Source organism: Mastigoproctus giganteus, chromosome 4 (genome assembly GCF_048544385.1).
Source record: "Mastigoproctus giganteus isolate SK-2022 chromosome 4, ASM4854438v1, whole genome shotgun sequence".
In the NCBI taxonomy this organism is placed as follows: domain Eukaryota; kingdom Metazoa; phylum Arthropoda; class Arachnida; order Uropygi; family Thelyphonidae; genus Mastigoproctus; species Mastigoproctus giganteus.
In genome coordinates this window covers 25,051,216-25,064,597 of record NC_143578.1, presented here as the reverse complement: position 1 = coordinate 25,064,597, position 13,382 = coordinate 25,051,216, and the positions used below count along the sequence as shown (strand labels likewise).

Sequence of the window (13,382 nt, the reverse complement as noted above, 5' to 3'; positions counted from 1 at the left end):
ATCATTAATAATACTTTGTTGTATAAACCAGAGTCTGCCTGCCCCACCCCATGAATAAGCTAACAACAAATTCCCTTGTTTGGACATACAGGCTGCAATCAGTCCTTCAAAAAAGACAGATCCTATTTTGTTCTAAGCTTACCAGATTATGCTACCTGTATGTTACCATGACATTTTTGTAGTCTCTCAGCAACACATCCACTTCCTTGTACCAGTAAACCAAATTTATTTGCTGGTTCTTGTAGGCACAGAAAAGCACAGAGATGCAACTTTTTCTACAAAGTAATCACATACTATGCTGTAAATGCGCGTAATACTTTGTGTGATTCGAAGTGAGCGGACGCGCTTAGTCAGGGCTCCTCAGTTAAGTGGTTTACTTTTGGATAGTGCTTTTACATATTTGATTTATTTAGATATTGTTGGATTATTTTGTTATAGGTTTTCCTGTAACAGTTTGATTTTAATAATATTATAGATATAATTTTTTAAAGTTAACTTTCATTGATATTTATTTAATTTTATAATGGTAGTTACGAGATCTGCCTTAAACACGTCCTTAAACACGTCACAGGGTATCGTGACTCACACGGAAATAGCCGATGGCGATTTATGGGTGAGTAATGATTTAATCCGTTGTGGAACCTGTGGAATGTTTTTCAAGGTCGACCTGGTGGCTAATCCTACCTCACCTGGGGATTCTTTTCTTTGTGATCGATGTAAGGAGTGCACCGATTTTAAATTACAATTTGGCGCACTGATGGAACAATTTGAGTCCCTGAAAAAACGGGTGCTTGCCCTCGAGAAGAATGAATCTGGGAGCTCGTCAGGGACTCAAAACTCCAGCAATCTACCAAGTGATGCACACCCGATCCGAGCCTCAAAACAGAAAAACCAAGTGCAAACTACTCTGGTTAAAAAGGATATTGTTTTATTAGAAGGCTCCATTGTCAGGGAAACGGGGAATATTTTTTGTAATAAGGATAGGTGGAGCAGAACCAGGGCATGTCTGCTGGGAGCAACTATTGATGATGTCACCAACAGATTGTCAGATTTTAAAGGGGGTAAAGAAAATATTATTATTCATGTGGGGACTAATGATATTAAACGTACACGATCTGATGATTTGTTGGAAAAATACAGGACCATGCTGAGGAAATGTCGTGAGCTAGGCCATAATATCTATGTATCTGCAATTCTGCCCTGACACGATAGGAGGGATTATATGTTAAGAGCCTTGTGGATTAACTCAAGACTTTGAAGGAATCTGCAAGGCTTTAGGGGGGAAATTTCTATCAGCATGGCTCACACTTGTAGGTAGAAGGAATTTGTTTTGTACAGACAGGATACACTTAAACAAAGGTGGTGCAAAAGTTTTTCCCAGTATTATTGAGGATACCTTAAAGGTTCAGGGTATTACCCACATCCCCCCTAACTGCTAGTTAGGGGGGGGGTAATACTGACACGTTTATCTGATAATACTGGTCAAAGTAATTCTTGCACATACCTTAAGAGTTCTTATCTGTTACCCCAACTGGACGTATTATCCAGATGTTCTGGGGGCAGAAACGTTTCACGTGAGCGGGTAGCTAATATCAGGGAAGAGAGCCTAAAAAACTTCAAGGGTTGTGTTAGGGTTGTTAAATATACAAGAACAGTAAATCTTAATTGTTTATATAGTAATGTTAGAAGTGTCGTCAATAAAATGAGTGAATTCGAACTGCTGGTTAAAACAAGTAATGCGGACATAATAGGGCTTACAGAGACGTGGTGCCACCCGGAAATTGGGGATGATGAGTTTAAGTACGGTTTGTATAATGTATTTAGGAAGGATAGGATAGATAGAAGGGGTGGTGGGGTAATGCTTCTTATCAGAAGCAACCTGAGTGCGACGATAGCTTTCCCGGATTCAGACATTTCCCATGCTAGTATAGAGTCTGTATGGTGTGACATAGTTGGAAACAAAGGTATAATGCGAGTAGGAGTAATCTACAGACCAGGTGATTGTGAAGATTATGACAAAAGCCTCTACATGCAAATGGAATGGGCAAGTAAGCGTCAATGCCTTATTATGGGTGATTTCAATTTGCCTCTAATTGATTGGAGTAAATGGGAAGGAAACTCGACATGGGAAACAAAATTTTTAAAATCAACTGGATGACAGTTATTGGTATCACATGTCAGGGAAAGTACTAGAGAAAAGAATATCCTAAACCTCATCATCACACATGAATCAGATGACATAACAGGGCTGACATAGAGGAACCAGTAGCAGGAAGTGATCACTGAGTTCTATGGTGGATGATGACGAGAGAGGTAGCAGAAGTAAAAAGGCAAAGGAATGGGTTTTAATTTCAGAAAAGGAAATTACAATGCCTTAAGGTACTACATGGCCTCTATTAATTGGGCAGATATCGTGCAGAAAATGAATACATTTGAACTGTGGTACGCTTTTAAAACATTAATCACAGATGCCTTGAATGCATATATACCATTAAAAAAATACTCCACGAGGAGGGTTCCAAGTTGGATGAATAGTGAAGTTGCCACATTACTTGAGCAGAAAAAGGTGGCATGGAAAGGTTACAGAGCAATAAAAAGTACTGAAGCCTATAACAGCTACAAGGTGATGTGTAATAGAGCCACAGAAAAGGTTCGACAGGCAAAGGCAGTTTATGAGAAATCGCGAGCAAAGAGGGGAGACAAAGAATTCTTCACATATATAAATGCCAAGAAGAGCAGGACAAACCAGATCGGACCTTTACGTAAGGGAAAGAGGATAGTATTAAATGAACTCAACAGTTATTTTGCATCGACATTTACAAATGAAAAGCCTTTTGTGGTAATGGGAAATTGTGAGAGCGAAGTTAAAAAATATGTAATTAATGATATTGAAATTTCGCAAGATTATTTAATGAAAAAAACTTTCGAGCCTACGGACCAATAAGGCTCCTGGAGTTGATGGAATATACTCTATAATCTTAAGGGAGGCGGCAAGGGAGTGCATTGAACCATTGAGGCTAATTATGCGAGAATCGCTAGACTCCGGGGAGATTCCCTTGGATTAGAAAAGTGCAAATGTATCTCCCATACATAAGGGTGGCTCTAAAAGTGAAGTTTGAAATTATAGACCTGTCAGTCTGACTTCAGTAGAAGGGAAAATCATGAGAGACAATGATCAAGGGTGGAATTCAGGATCATTTGGATCGAATTGAAATTCTCAAGGATACTCAGCATGGTTTTGTAAAGGGAAAATCATGTTTAACAAATCTGGTTCGCTATTTCGAAAGGGTCACTCACGAGCTGGATTTAGGGAATAATTTCGACATTGTTTATTTAGATTTCAGCAAAGCTTTTGATTCAGTCCCACATGAGTGGTTGCTTTATAAGCTGGAACAGGTTGGAATCACTGGGAAAATCCTTAGATGGATAGAAGGATGGCTTCAGGGCAGGAGGCAGAGAGTTGTGATAAATGGCTATTCCTCAGATTGGGTTGATGTAAGAAGTGGGGTCCCCCAAGGATCAGTATTAGGACCACTGTTGTTTTTAATTTTCATAAACTACATTGATGAAGGGATAGAGGGCATGATATTAAATTTGCAGATGATGTTAAAATTGGTAGAGTAGTTAATGATCACTGTCAAGCTGAGCTTCTTCAGAGAGACCGAGATAGACTTCAGGAATGGTCAGAAAAATGGCAGCTATGCTTTAATCCAACAAAGTGTAAGGTATTACACCTGGGAAACAGTAATCCCAAAATAACTTATTCACTTGGTGGAGTTCAACTAAACCCAATACTGGAGGAAAGGGACTTGGGTGTTACGATACGGTCAAACATGAAATTCTCTGAGCATTGTAAGCAGGTTGCAAGGAAGGCCCATGGTGTCCTATTGATGATCTATCGAACTTTTGCAAGTAGAGATAGGGACGTGATAATCCCATTATATAAGGCTTATGTTAGACCACACTTGGAATACTGTGTTCAAGTATGGAGACCGCACCTAAAGAAAGACATCGAGCTTCTTGAAAGGGTGCAAAGACAGGTAACTTGCCTGGTGAGATTGTCAAAAGGGCATCCTTATGAAGAAAGACTTTGAATATGTGGGTTGCAGAGTTTGGAAACTAGACACCTTAGAGGAGATTTGATTGAAGTGTTTAAGGCTCTGAGAGGCATCAGTAAAATGAATGAGGACGAAATTTTCAAGATTATAAATGATGCTAGAACTAGGGGCCATAAATTCAAGTTACGGGGGGGAATGTTTAGATTGGACTGCAGGAAGTTTTATTTTAGCCAGCGAGTTATAAATTACTGGAATAAGTTGTCTTCATGGGTGGTAGAGGCCAACAGTTTGGGGAAATTCAAAGGTCATCTGGATAGTACTTTCGGGTAAGGGAAGCACATAGGATGATAGGTTTAATTTCCTTTTTTTTTTTTTTTTTTTTGGCTGGTGCAGCATAAGCCATAGGCTTTCTTGCACCATGTGACCATTACTAATACTAATAATTTTGACTATTCTTTAACAAAAACAATCTTCATTCCTTTGTGAGTGAGTGCCCTGTTCATTGCAGTTTTTCTTTTTGTAGCTTCCAATACCTCTTCCATTGCAGCAGAATCCCTGTTGCTGATGTACTTTTAATTTTGCTAATGAATTTTGTACTTCTTTCTGAAAGCTGCAACCCACCTTTTGCTAGCAGTAAACTCAAAATTTTCACAACCGATTTATAATACATATAAAGCAATATTTCAGAGTATCTTACTATATAGATCTGAGATTTTGACTATAAAAGAAAGGCAAAGGAAGAAATTGCTAGCTGTCAAGATGGATTTTTGGAGAAGATCAGCCCAAAGATCTAAATTAGAAAGAGTTAGGAATGAAGACATACGAAAAGTAGTGGATGTTCAAATAAACATCATTGACAAAACAGAACAAAAAAGATTAGAATGGTATGGACATGTAATAAGAATGGGTGAAGAGTAAAAAAAAAAAAAAAAAAAAATGGAATGGAATGGACACCCTCCCAGAAGGAAAAGGAGCTGTAGACCTAGAAGCACATGTATAGAGAGAGTGAGGGCAGCTATGGAAAAGAGGAAATTAAAGAATGGAGACTGAGAGGATAAAAAAGAGTGGAGGAACAAAATTAAAATATTAAAAAATAAATAAAAGTTAGGCCAATGATTGATACAATGGAGAAATCCAAAGAAGAAGAATTATAATGCTGTGGGAATGGCCAAGTCATAACTTTTTCAAAATTATCACTTGCTTCTTCAAGGAAGTTTACATGTCCATTGCAGCAAACTTATCTTGAGTTATTCCCTCACTTCTTTTATATCTTCCATCACATATATCTATATTTCTTGCATTTTCTTTAAATGATACCATTTGTTTCTCTGCAGAATAACCAAATTCCACACTGGATGCAGTTTGGCAACTGAAATTTCTTTTTGTGGAATGTACTTAAATTAGATTTTCTTTTCCTGTGATTTGTGAAGCTCTTCACATTCATAGTCCAAAGCACCTTTGTCAGCATCATACATCAGCTAGTATCAACTCTTCATAACTGACAATATATTTCTCATTACATATCTATGAAATCTATATTTCTCAACCCATGACTACAAATATTTTGGACAATGAAAAACTACATTCTTTCATAAGAAAGTGATTTTTCTCCATCTCATCACAGATACTAGGGTTAAAGTGCATTCTTTAATGGCATTTTCATTTCACTTTATTTCTACAATTGATTGCCACTCTACTCAACATACTTAGTTGTGGGTCCACTGTACTGACTAATTAAAATTTTTGTCTGACTACAAACTTTATGAAATGACACTTCTATGAGTGTGTGTTGGTAGGGCCATAAAAAAATTAAGCATGATTGCAAAACTGGGTACAGGAATTTGGCTACAGGTCAAGTGTTGAATAATAAGTCTACTAATGAAGAGTCATTGCAAACCCGTTGCAACATTTACCACGAATTACTTAGGAATATTATAATAAAAAGGAAAATGAAACACCACACTTAAACCTTGAACTCGCGACTTTTTTTTCAGTTTAACCCCTAAAACAATGAAGGGGGGGGGCTGAGAACAATGGTGAACTTCGATCAATTTAATTTCTCCGCCCGTTGCTGATTATGCTTAGTCGTTTTGCATCATTTAAGGAATACTTTTACGAAGTTTAAAATAAATAGATGACACTATCATGCACGCCCTTGATAATATCAGCATCCTTCTTCTTAATTCAGGAGGTTTATTTCTACTCATACCTTCTGACTCAGCACTGACTGGCATCTTATCATATCGGAATTCTGCGCAGTTAAAAACATCAGCCATAGCTTAAACTTACTTTCTCCTACTCTATTCCACCTGATTTCCATCTCTATATAACCATATATATATATATATATATATATATATATATATATATATACAGACACACAAAGCTTGCTCTTTTTGCCAATAATGTATATAAACGTCTTGAGGTTGTTACAGACATTAGCATATAAACTCGCCGATAAATCCAGTCACTTAATAGCAGAGTTTATTTTATATTAAAAAATAAAAAAGGAAATTTAAAACTCAGAAAGAGCAAACCAAAAAGATTTTCAATGATTCACAAATCAATAACACTAATAACATTTACTCTTGGGTATAAATTCAATTAGCACTTACCTCACCTTAAGAAATTAAAATGTTCTCTATCACTACAACAATAATCTATACAAAAGACAAAACATTCTGCAAATATAATCACAATAACACTTCACGTTTGTTAAATAAATACCGTAATAACTATTTACAAAAAAAATAAAAAGTTAAAATCGACCAAAAAAACATCACAAAGTGCATCACAAGTCGCAACAAACCTTGCGACGTACAAAGCAAATATAGCGCAGCATACAAAGCATGTTAACCTTTACTTCGTTTCTTTCATCATAATAAAATCTTTGGGAACCGTCTACTAACAACGAACTGCAACTAGGAACTGTCAAAAATAAGAACAGTGTACAGTACTGTTCTTCTAGTAACGTAAGGAAAGAAAACGACTATTTAATTTCTTTACTAATTTAAATCAAGTTATACATCAAAATGTAATGTACGGCATAAACTGAATGTTAAATTAGCACTTTTAACAGATGAAAATTGCGCAGATTACTTATAGTGCTAATCTGTGCGAGAATAATTCCCTCAAGGGCTCCACACGGTACGGTTATACATAAAAATATCGATTCTTTCAAAGATGGTGCTGAAATCAGTGCTGAATTATTGTGCCTTATATTTTCTCTGTCTGTTATATCGCTCAAATCAATTTGTTTTGTGGAGTTGTCCCATCGGACAACTCCACTAAACAAATAAAAAGTGCTCTAGAGGCGTAACAGTTGAGTAAGGCAAGCTGAACAGGGCATGACAATTCAGAAGTGTGGATGTCACCATCTGCAAAAAATTACAGATAAACAGAGGTTGGTTCTTACTTACTAAAGCCAGATTTCCGAAAGACCAAGGTGCAGTGACAGTCTCTCCAGAGCCAAAAGGTTGCGAGCAGTATTGAATCCACAGTGTTTGCAGTGTGGGTGGATATAAACTTCGAGGGTACATGTAGTGTACATGTGTATTTTTTTTATTTATTTAATATTTACAACATATGTATATTTTACAAACAAATCTGTATATTTATGAATGTTATACAGTATACATATAAATAACGGTACCCCACATTGAGATCGGATGTTTACATATAACGGAGATGTCTTTCAGTTGCCCAAAAGCTGCAATTTGCAGAAGTGTTGCAAATTGCAGCTTCTGGAGACTAGGCACCTGCGAAGTGATCTAATTGGGGTGTATAAGGCCTTGAATGGATTGGGCAAGGCTCAATGCTAATGGGATTCTTCCTCTTGCTCAGATTACTCACCTGAGGGGGCATAAATTGAAATTAAGGAAAAACAATTGTAGAATAGATGTGCCAAAATTCCCCTTTAGCCAGCGGGTGGTTGATAGTTGAAACAAACTTCCATCTGTTGTAGTGGTGGTCAGCAACTTACTAAGTTCAAGGCAGAACTATACAAACATTTGGAGTGAATGGGTGGGTGAAATGGGAAGGGTTTTTTTTTTTTTTTTGGCTGATGCTTTATAATGCTAGTGCCGAAAAAAAGAAAACGTCAAGTGATTACTGTATTTTTTTACATTCTCCATTACAATAGCATCCGTTACTGAAGAACCAATTCAGGCGAACTTATTCACAGCCTATGATCCAGTCATTGTCTTCTTTATGATATACTAGTAGGTCTAAAGTAGCCGAGTGGTCAGGAGCAAGAGAGCAATCGAACGGGCTCTTTGTGTGGACCGGCGTTCAAGCCCGTGACTGCTAAATACGATAAAGTCTGCACGAGTAGCACAGTGGTATCGTCGCCGTTCTCCCCATACAGGGTGGTAAAGGACGGGCTTCGCTTTAATGGGCTTTTTTTCACTTCGTCGCTGAGTTAGTCGGTCTCAGGTGTAGACAGCAATTTTTTTTTCCCCAGAATCTGGCGTTTTTTCGTCCAGCAAATCAGTCAAAATCGACAAGAGAACACACGCAATTTAGAGTCACAAATATAAGTTTATGTAATGAATTACAACTGACCCTAATATCATAATTTGATTTTATTTTTGTTTGTTTTTGTTATACAAAGAATTAGTCGCACGTAGGCCGTTTGTATGAAAATAAAGCGAACCTGAAAACCATAAAACGAAAATGCCGACACTTGAAATAGTGACTTTTAGTTACAATTTGCATAGCTAGAAATATGGCTCATTTAATTATTTTCAAATTTCGTGTTTTTTTTAACTTTGAATTTATTTTCGCTGTGTACCGCCTAAAACTTTCCATATGCCACTTGTCGTACATGTACCACACTTTGGAAAACACTGCTTTGGGTGATGTGAATTTTTGTGTTGTGTTATTTTGACATAAATTTACTGAATTCGTGTTTTATAATTACAACATTATGTAAACTGATAATATGGCCCCTAGAAAGCATAGTACTGTAACAGGAAAATTTCAATTAAAATTAAACAAAAAATGTGGCAAAAATTTCAACGTCCAAGGTCTTTGAAAGAATATTAAAATAAAAATTACTATTTTTCGTCGGGGGGGAAATTTTATTCCAACGGGAGTGCAACTCGCCCCAATCATCCCCCTGGATTCAACACTGATTGCAAAGAGCGCAGCACAACGCAAATTTTGTTTGTAGAGGGTTCAAGGAACCTTATATTTATGATGGCAAAAAATATAATAGCCAGTATAGCAAACTACTTAAATCCTGTATGGCGATTAGATTTGGAATTGGATGGAGGAATTTTAGAGAAGCAGCTCTGTTATGGGCTACTAAATATAGGGCTGCTTATCAGTTACTTCAAACAGGTCCGTTACACTGTCTCATAAACATAAACAGGATCCGGCTCATCCATAACCTCATGGGTATCACAGTTGGAACGATCATCATTCTCCTCACATCGGGTGGAAAAGAGCTGGATTTGATTCCTGTCGATGACACGAGGAATTTTTATGGACATTTTTCACAACGTGGCTGCGATAATCAATATCAGGCAAGGGTAGCATGATTTTTTATATCCTGGAAACTACAATTTTTTGTCCAGCACACAGGCAAATCGACCGCAGGACACATGCAATTTACTGGCATAATATGTATAACACAATAAGGTATAAGTCGTTGATGTGCATAAAAACCTCATCCAAAACAACAACAACATGAACCAAAGTTGAGCTGCCACAGGCTCGTTCGAGATGAATACGGTTCACTAGCCAGTCCATGGCTTAGACAATTAGTTATGTGTAATAATCAATTAGAGAACACGTTGTTAATTATAGAAAGGGTACAGTTTTATACTGGTAGCAGATTTGTACCTTAAATGGTAGCATATTCCAATGAAATGATCTGCACATAAATTTTTCTCAAACTGTTCGATGTGCATTTCTTTATAGGATTTTCAGGAAAATCTTTTTAGGATTTTTTTTTTCTTTTTAGGATTTTATAGGATTCCTTTATAGGATTTTCTTTATAGGAAAATCCTATAAAGAAATTTTTATTATTAAATAAAAATAAAATCTTAAATAAAAATGGATATGCATTATGTTAAAATTTAGATCTGCTCAAAATCAATGTAGGCAGTGGCAGATATAGATAGATTAGAAAACTTAGTACGGGTACTTTTTGAAGTGAAACTTCTTTAGGCGCGCCCCAGGCAGTTTTCACAGCGGAGTAACTTGGCTCCGTGGATTGACAAAAAATGTCACGAAAATGCGACATGAATTTATTCATCGTTCCCCCATCATTGTACCACTCCATACCAGCACGGGCGACGCGGCGCAGTACGTAGCAGCGAAACATGACGCAAGCAGTACCCCTACAGCGCGGCCACGGTGTAGCTCGCACACGTGTCGCGTTTACGTTTTAAATCGTCATATCTCAGCTTCTAACAGCCGATTTTAAAATTTTAAAAACCAAAATATTTCTTTCGTCATTCTCTACCGTATTTCATAAAAAATTTCGACGAAAAAAATTTATAATTCAACCTGCCGAAGACTAATGAGCGTTGCAAGGCATACAGAACACTATATAAAATGCGACCACCGAAACCGCCTCCATTGAGTACAAAGGAGAGATCTAGGCTATTTCGAAAGCGGAAGAAATTTTGATAAAGCTGCAGATCAGGGTACGCCATCCAACATTGCGGCTAACAAAACAGTGGGGAAGGCAGTGATTGATAAGTGGTAACTCCGCCCACTGTCCTTCCTAGGTTGATATGCCTAAGGTGTTTTCCCCCACTTGCTACTGTTTTTAGATTGCAAACTCATTTTTCGGATGGGGGGGAGATAAACACCTACCTAAGCTAAGCACCCCCTCCTCGACGACACAAAACAATTAGAAAGAAAACGCCTCCACAATAAACACGCAATCATAGAACTTACAGAAAAAAAGGCTAACAACAACAACAACGACAACAACGCAGCAAAATAACAAGATGGCACCAAACCACACAACTCTAAACAACAAGGCTGAGAATAATAGAACACATTTACTGCTACAAATTCAAATTATTATATTAGGGCCACCGTAATCTCTTACATATACCCATATATGTATTATGACTGTAAATTCCGTGTGTTCTCTGGTTGACTTGCCTGTTTTGCTGGATAAAAAAACCCTGTTTCTGGGGAAAAAAATCTTGCTGTCTACGCCTGAGTAGCCACGGAGTGAAAAAAGCCCACTAAAGTTCCTCACGTCATCGATGGAATTCCAACCCGGCCTTTTCCACCCGGTGTGGGGATGACGGTGACGATACCACTGTGCTACCCGCGCAGAGCATTTACTGCTACAAGTGTAAAGTGTTCGATGTCTAACTGCCCCCATCTCCTCGTTGTGTTCAGAACTCTGTGAAGGCGAGAGGTTTAAAAAGTGTAATGTGTGTGTGTGTTAGTGTTGTGTAGTGTCATGTTATGTTGTACTTCTGACCATTTAGCCGTTGGGCCCCTAGTGGTAAATCCCATTGCCCACACTTAGCCCTGAGGCGACAGGTCAGGCAGTAGAGGGATCGCTTAAGTACTCTGGCAGTTAGGTGGCAGGCCTTGCCACCTAACTTCCGAAGATTTCAGTGGCAAAGGCCTAAAAAAAAAAAAATAAAAGATAAAATAAAAAAATATAATAATAATAATAAAAATAATAAAATTTAAAAATATATACAATAATAATAAAATAATAAATATATAATAATTATTATTATTATAAAATAATAATGATAAAAAATAGATAATAATAATTAATATTATTAAAAATATATATATAATAAAGAAATAAAGTAAAAAAATGTGAGACAAGTTAGAGTAGGGGTAGAGTCTGAAGGAAGGGGGACAGGTAGAAACATGGGGATGATAGGGAAGACAATCCCAACTTGGTCAGTGGAGACAAGCCCGACCAAGAGAAAAGAGGGAAGCAGGGAGGGGACAGAAAACAATATCCTTCCCTGCGCAAGGGAGAGGGACTAAAAGTGAACTGGGAAAGAGCGCCCCTTTCAGGTCGACAATGTCAACAGTCACTGTCAGGTAATGGATCCATTATCCCAGACATCACAAGGACGCCGTAGCCTAGTGGTCAGGCGCGCGGGTGCATAAGTAGACGTGCCTTGAGTGACCGCGGTTCAAGCCCGTGACTATTGAATATTAGCATTAGCATTAGCATTAGTAGAGGCATATGATGCAAGAAAGCAAGCTTATTCAGCATCAGCCAAAAAAAAAAAAAAAAAAAAACCCTCTCCCATTTCACCCCTCCGTTCGTTCGAAATACCTGTCCAGTTGAGCTTTAAATTTGTTTAGGCTATCAACTTCAACAACAAGTGATGGAAGTCGGTTCCACCAACCAACCACCCGCTGGCCAAAGGCAAATTTCCGCACATCTATCCGACATCCGTCCTTCCTCAATTTGAGTTTATGCCCTCTGAGGTGATTATTCTGAGAAAGATGAAGAATCCCATTGGCATTGAGCATGCTCAAACCATTCAAAGCCTTATACACCTCTATCAGATCACCTCGCCGGTGCCTAGTCTCCAGACTCTGTAATTTGCAAAACTTAAGCCTTTCTTCGGAAGAGCAACCCTTTGTTCCATTTACTAATCTTGTTGCCCTTCTCTGTACCCGTTCCAGCAGCTCTACATCCTTCTTGAAATGAGGCCTCCAGACCTGTATACAGTACTCAAGATGTGGCCTAACCATTGCCTTATACAAGGGAATAATCACCTCCTTATCACATCCGGTGAACAGTTTGATTTCACTCTCATTGTTCCAAGTCAGTAATTGGTAGTAGTATATGTCAATACGCAGTGGATCCTTTGGGTATTGATCCATCCGGTAGACGTTTTTATTCTCATGATGCAATTTTAACTTCGGAGTTTTCAAGTTAGGTGGTTTCAATTCCCTTCGGAAGCATCATTATTTTGTCAATTCGTCCAAATGGTTTGTCAATTTCTGGTCAGTTTAGAGTATAGCATGTTCCATGGCGTGCAGTTAAAAGGTCAGTGTCCGTGAGCTAACAGTTTCAAGTACAGGGTTGTCAAGTCGGACGATGTCATTTTTCAGTTGCTTTTCATTACAAGTATTTATTTTGTTGGTCATTTACGTCAGGTCAGTTTGTTTAGGAATTTGTCCATTTCCGTTCAGTTTAGGAATTTGTCCATTTCCGTTCAGTTTAGTCATATAGTCAATTCCATGGCATTCATCAGTAAGGTCCATGCTAGTGGTCTCTGTGGATGGCAATTAATGTCCTGCGTCGGGCAAAACGTTCCTGTGCATACTTAGTAAAAGCCTTGTACTCTTCTGATAAATCCCGAA

The 13,382-nt window shown here is 37.9% G+C and overlaps 1 protein-coding gene across 2 annotated transcripts in view; it reads right to left on the bottom strand.

Moving 5' to 3' along the window:
* Positions 1–6,763, bottom strand: part of LOC150086479 (uncharacterized) — a 76,198-nt gene extending 69,435 nt beyond the window's left edge. The window contains exon 1 of one of the 2 annotated variants that reach the window (XM_090372595.1): positions 6,674–6,763. The gene's annotated coding sequence lies outside the window, so the exon portion shown is untranslated. The remainder of the gene's footprint in view (positions 1–6,673) is intronic. The other variant, XM_090372596.1, reaches the window with a different exon arrangement.
* Between the last annotated feature and the right edge of the window lie 6,619 nt (positions 6,764–13,382).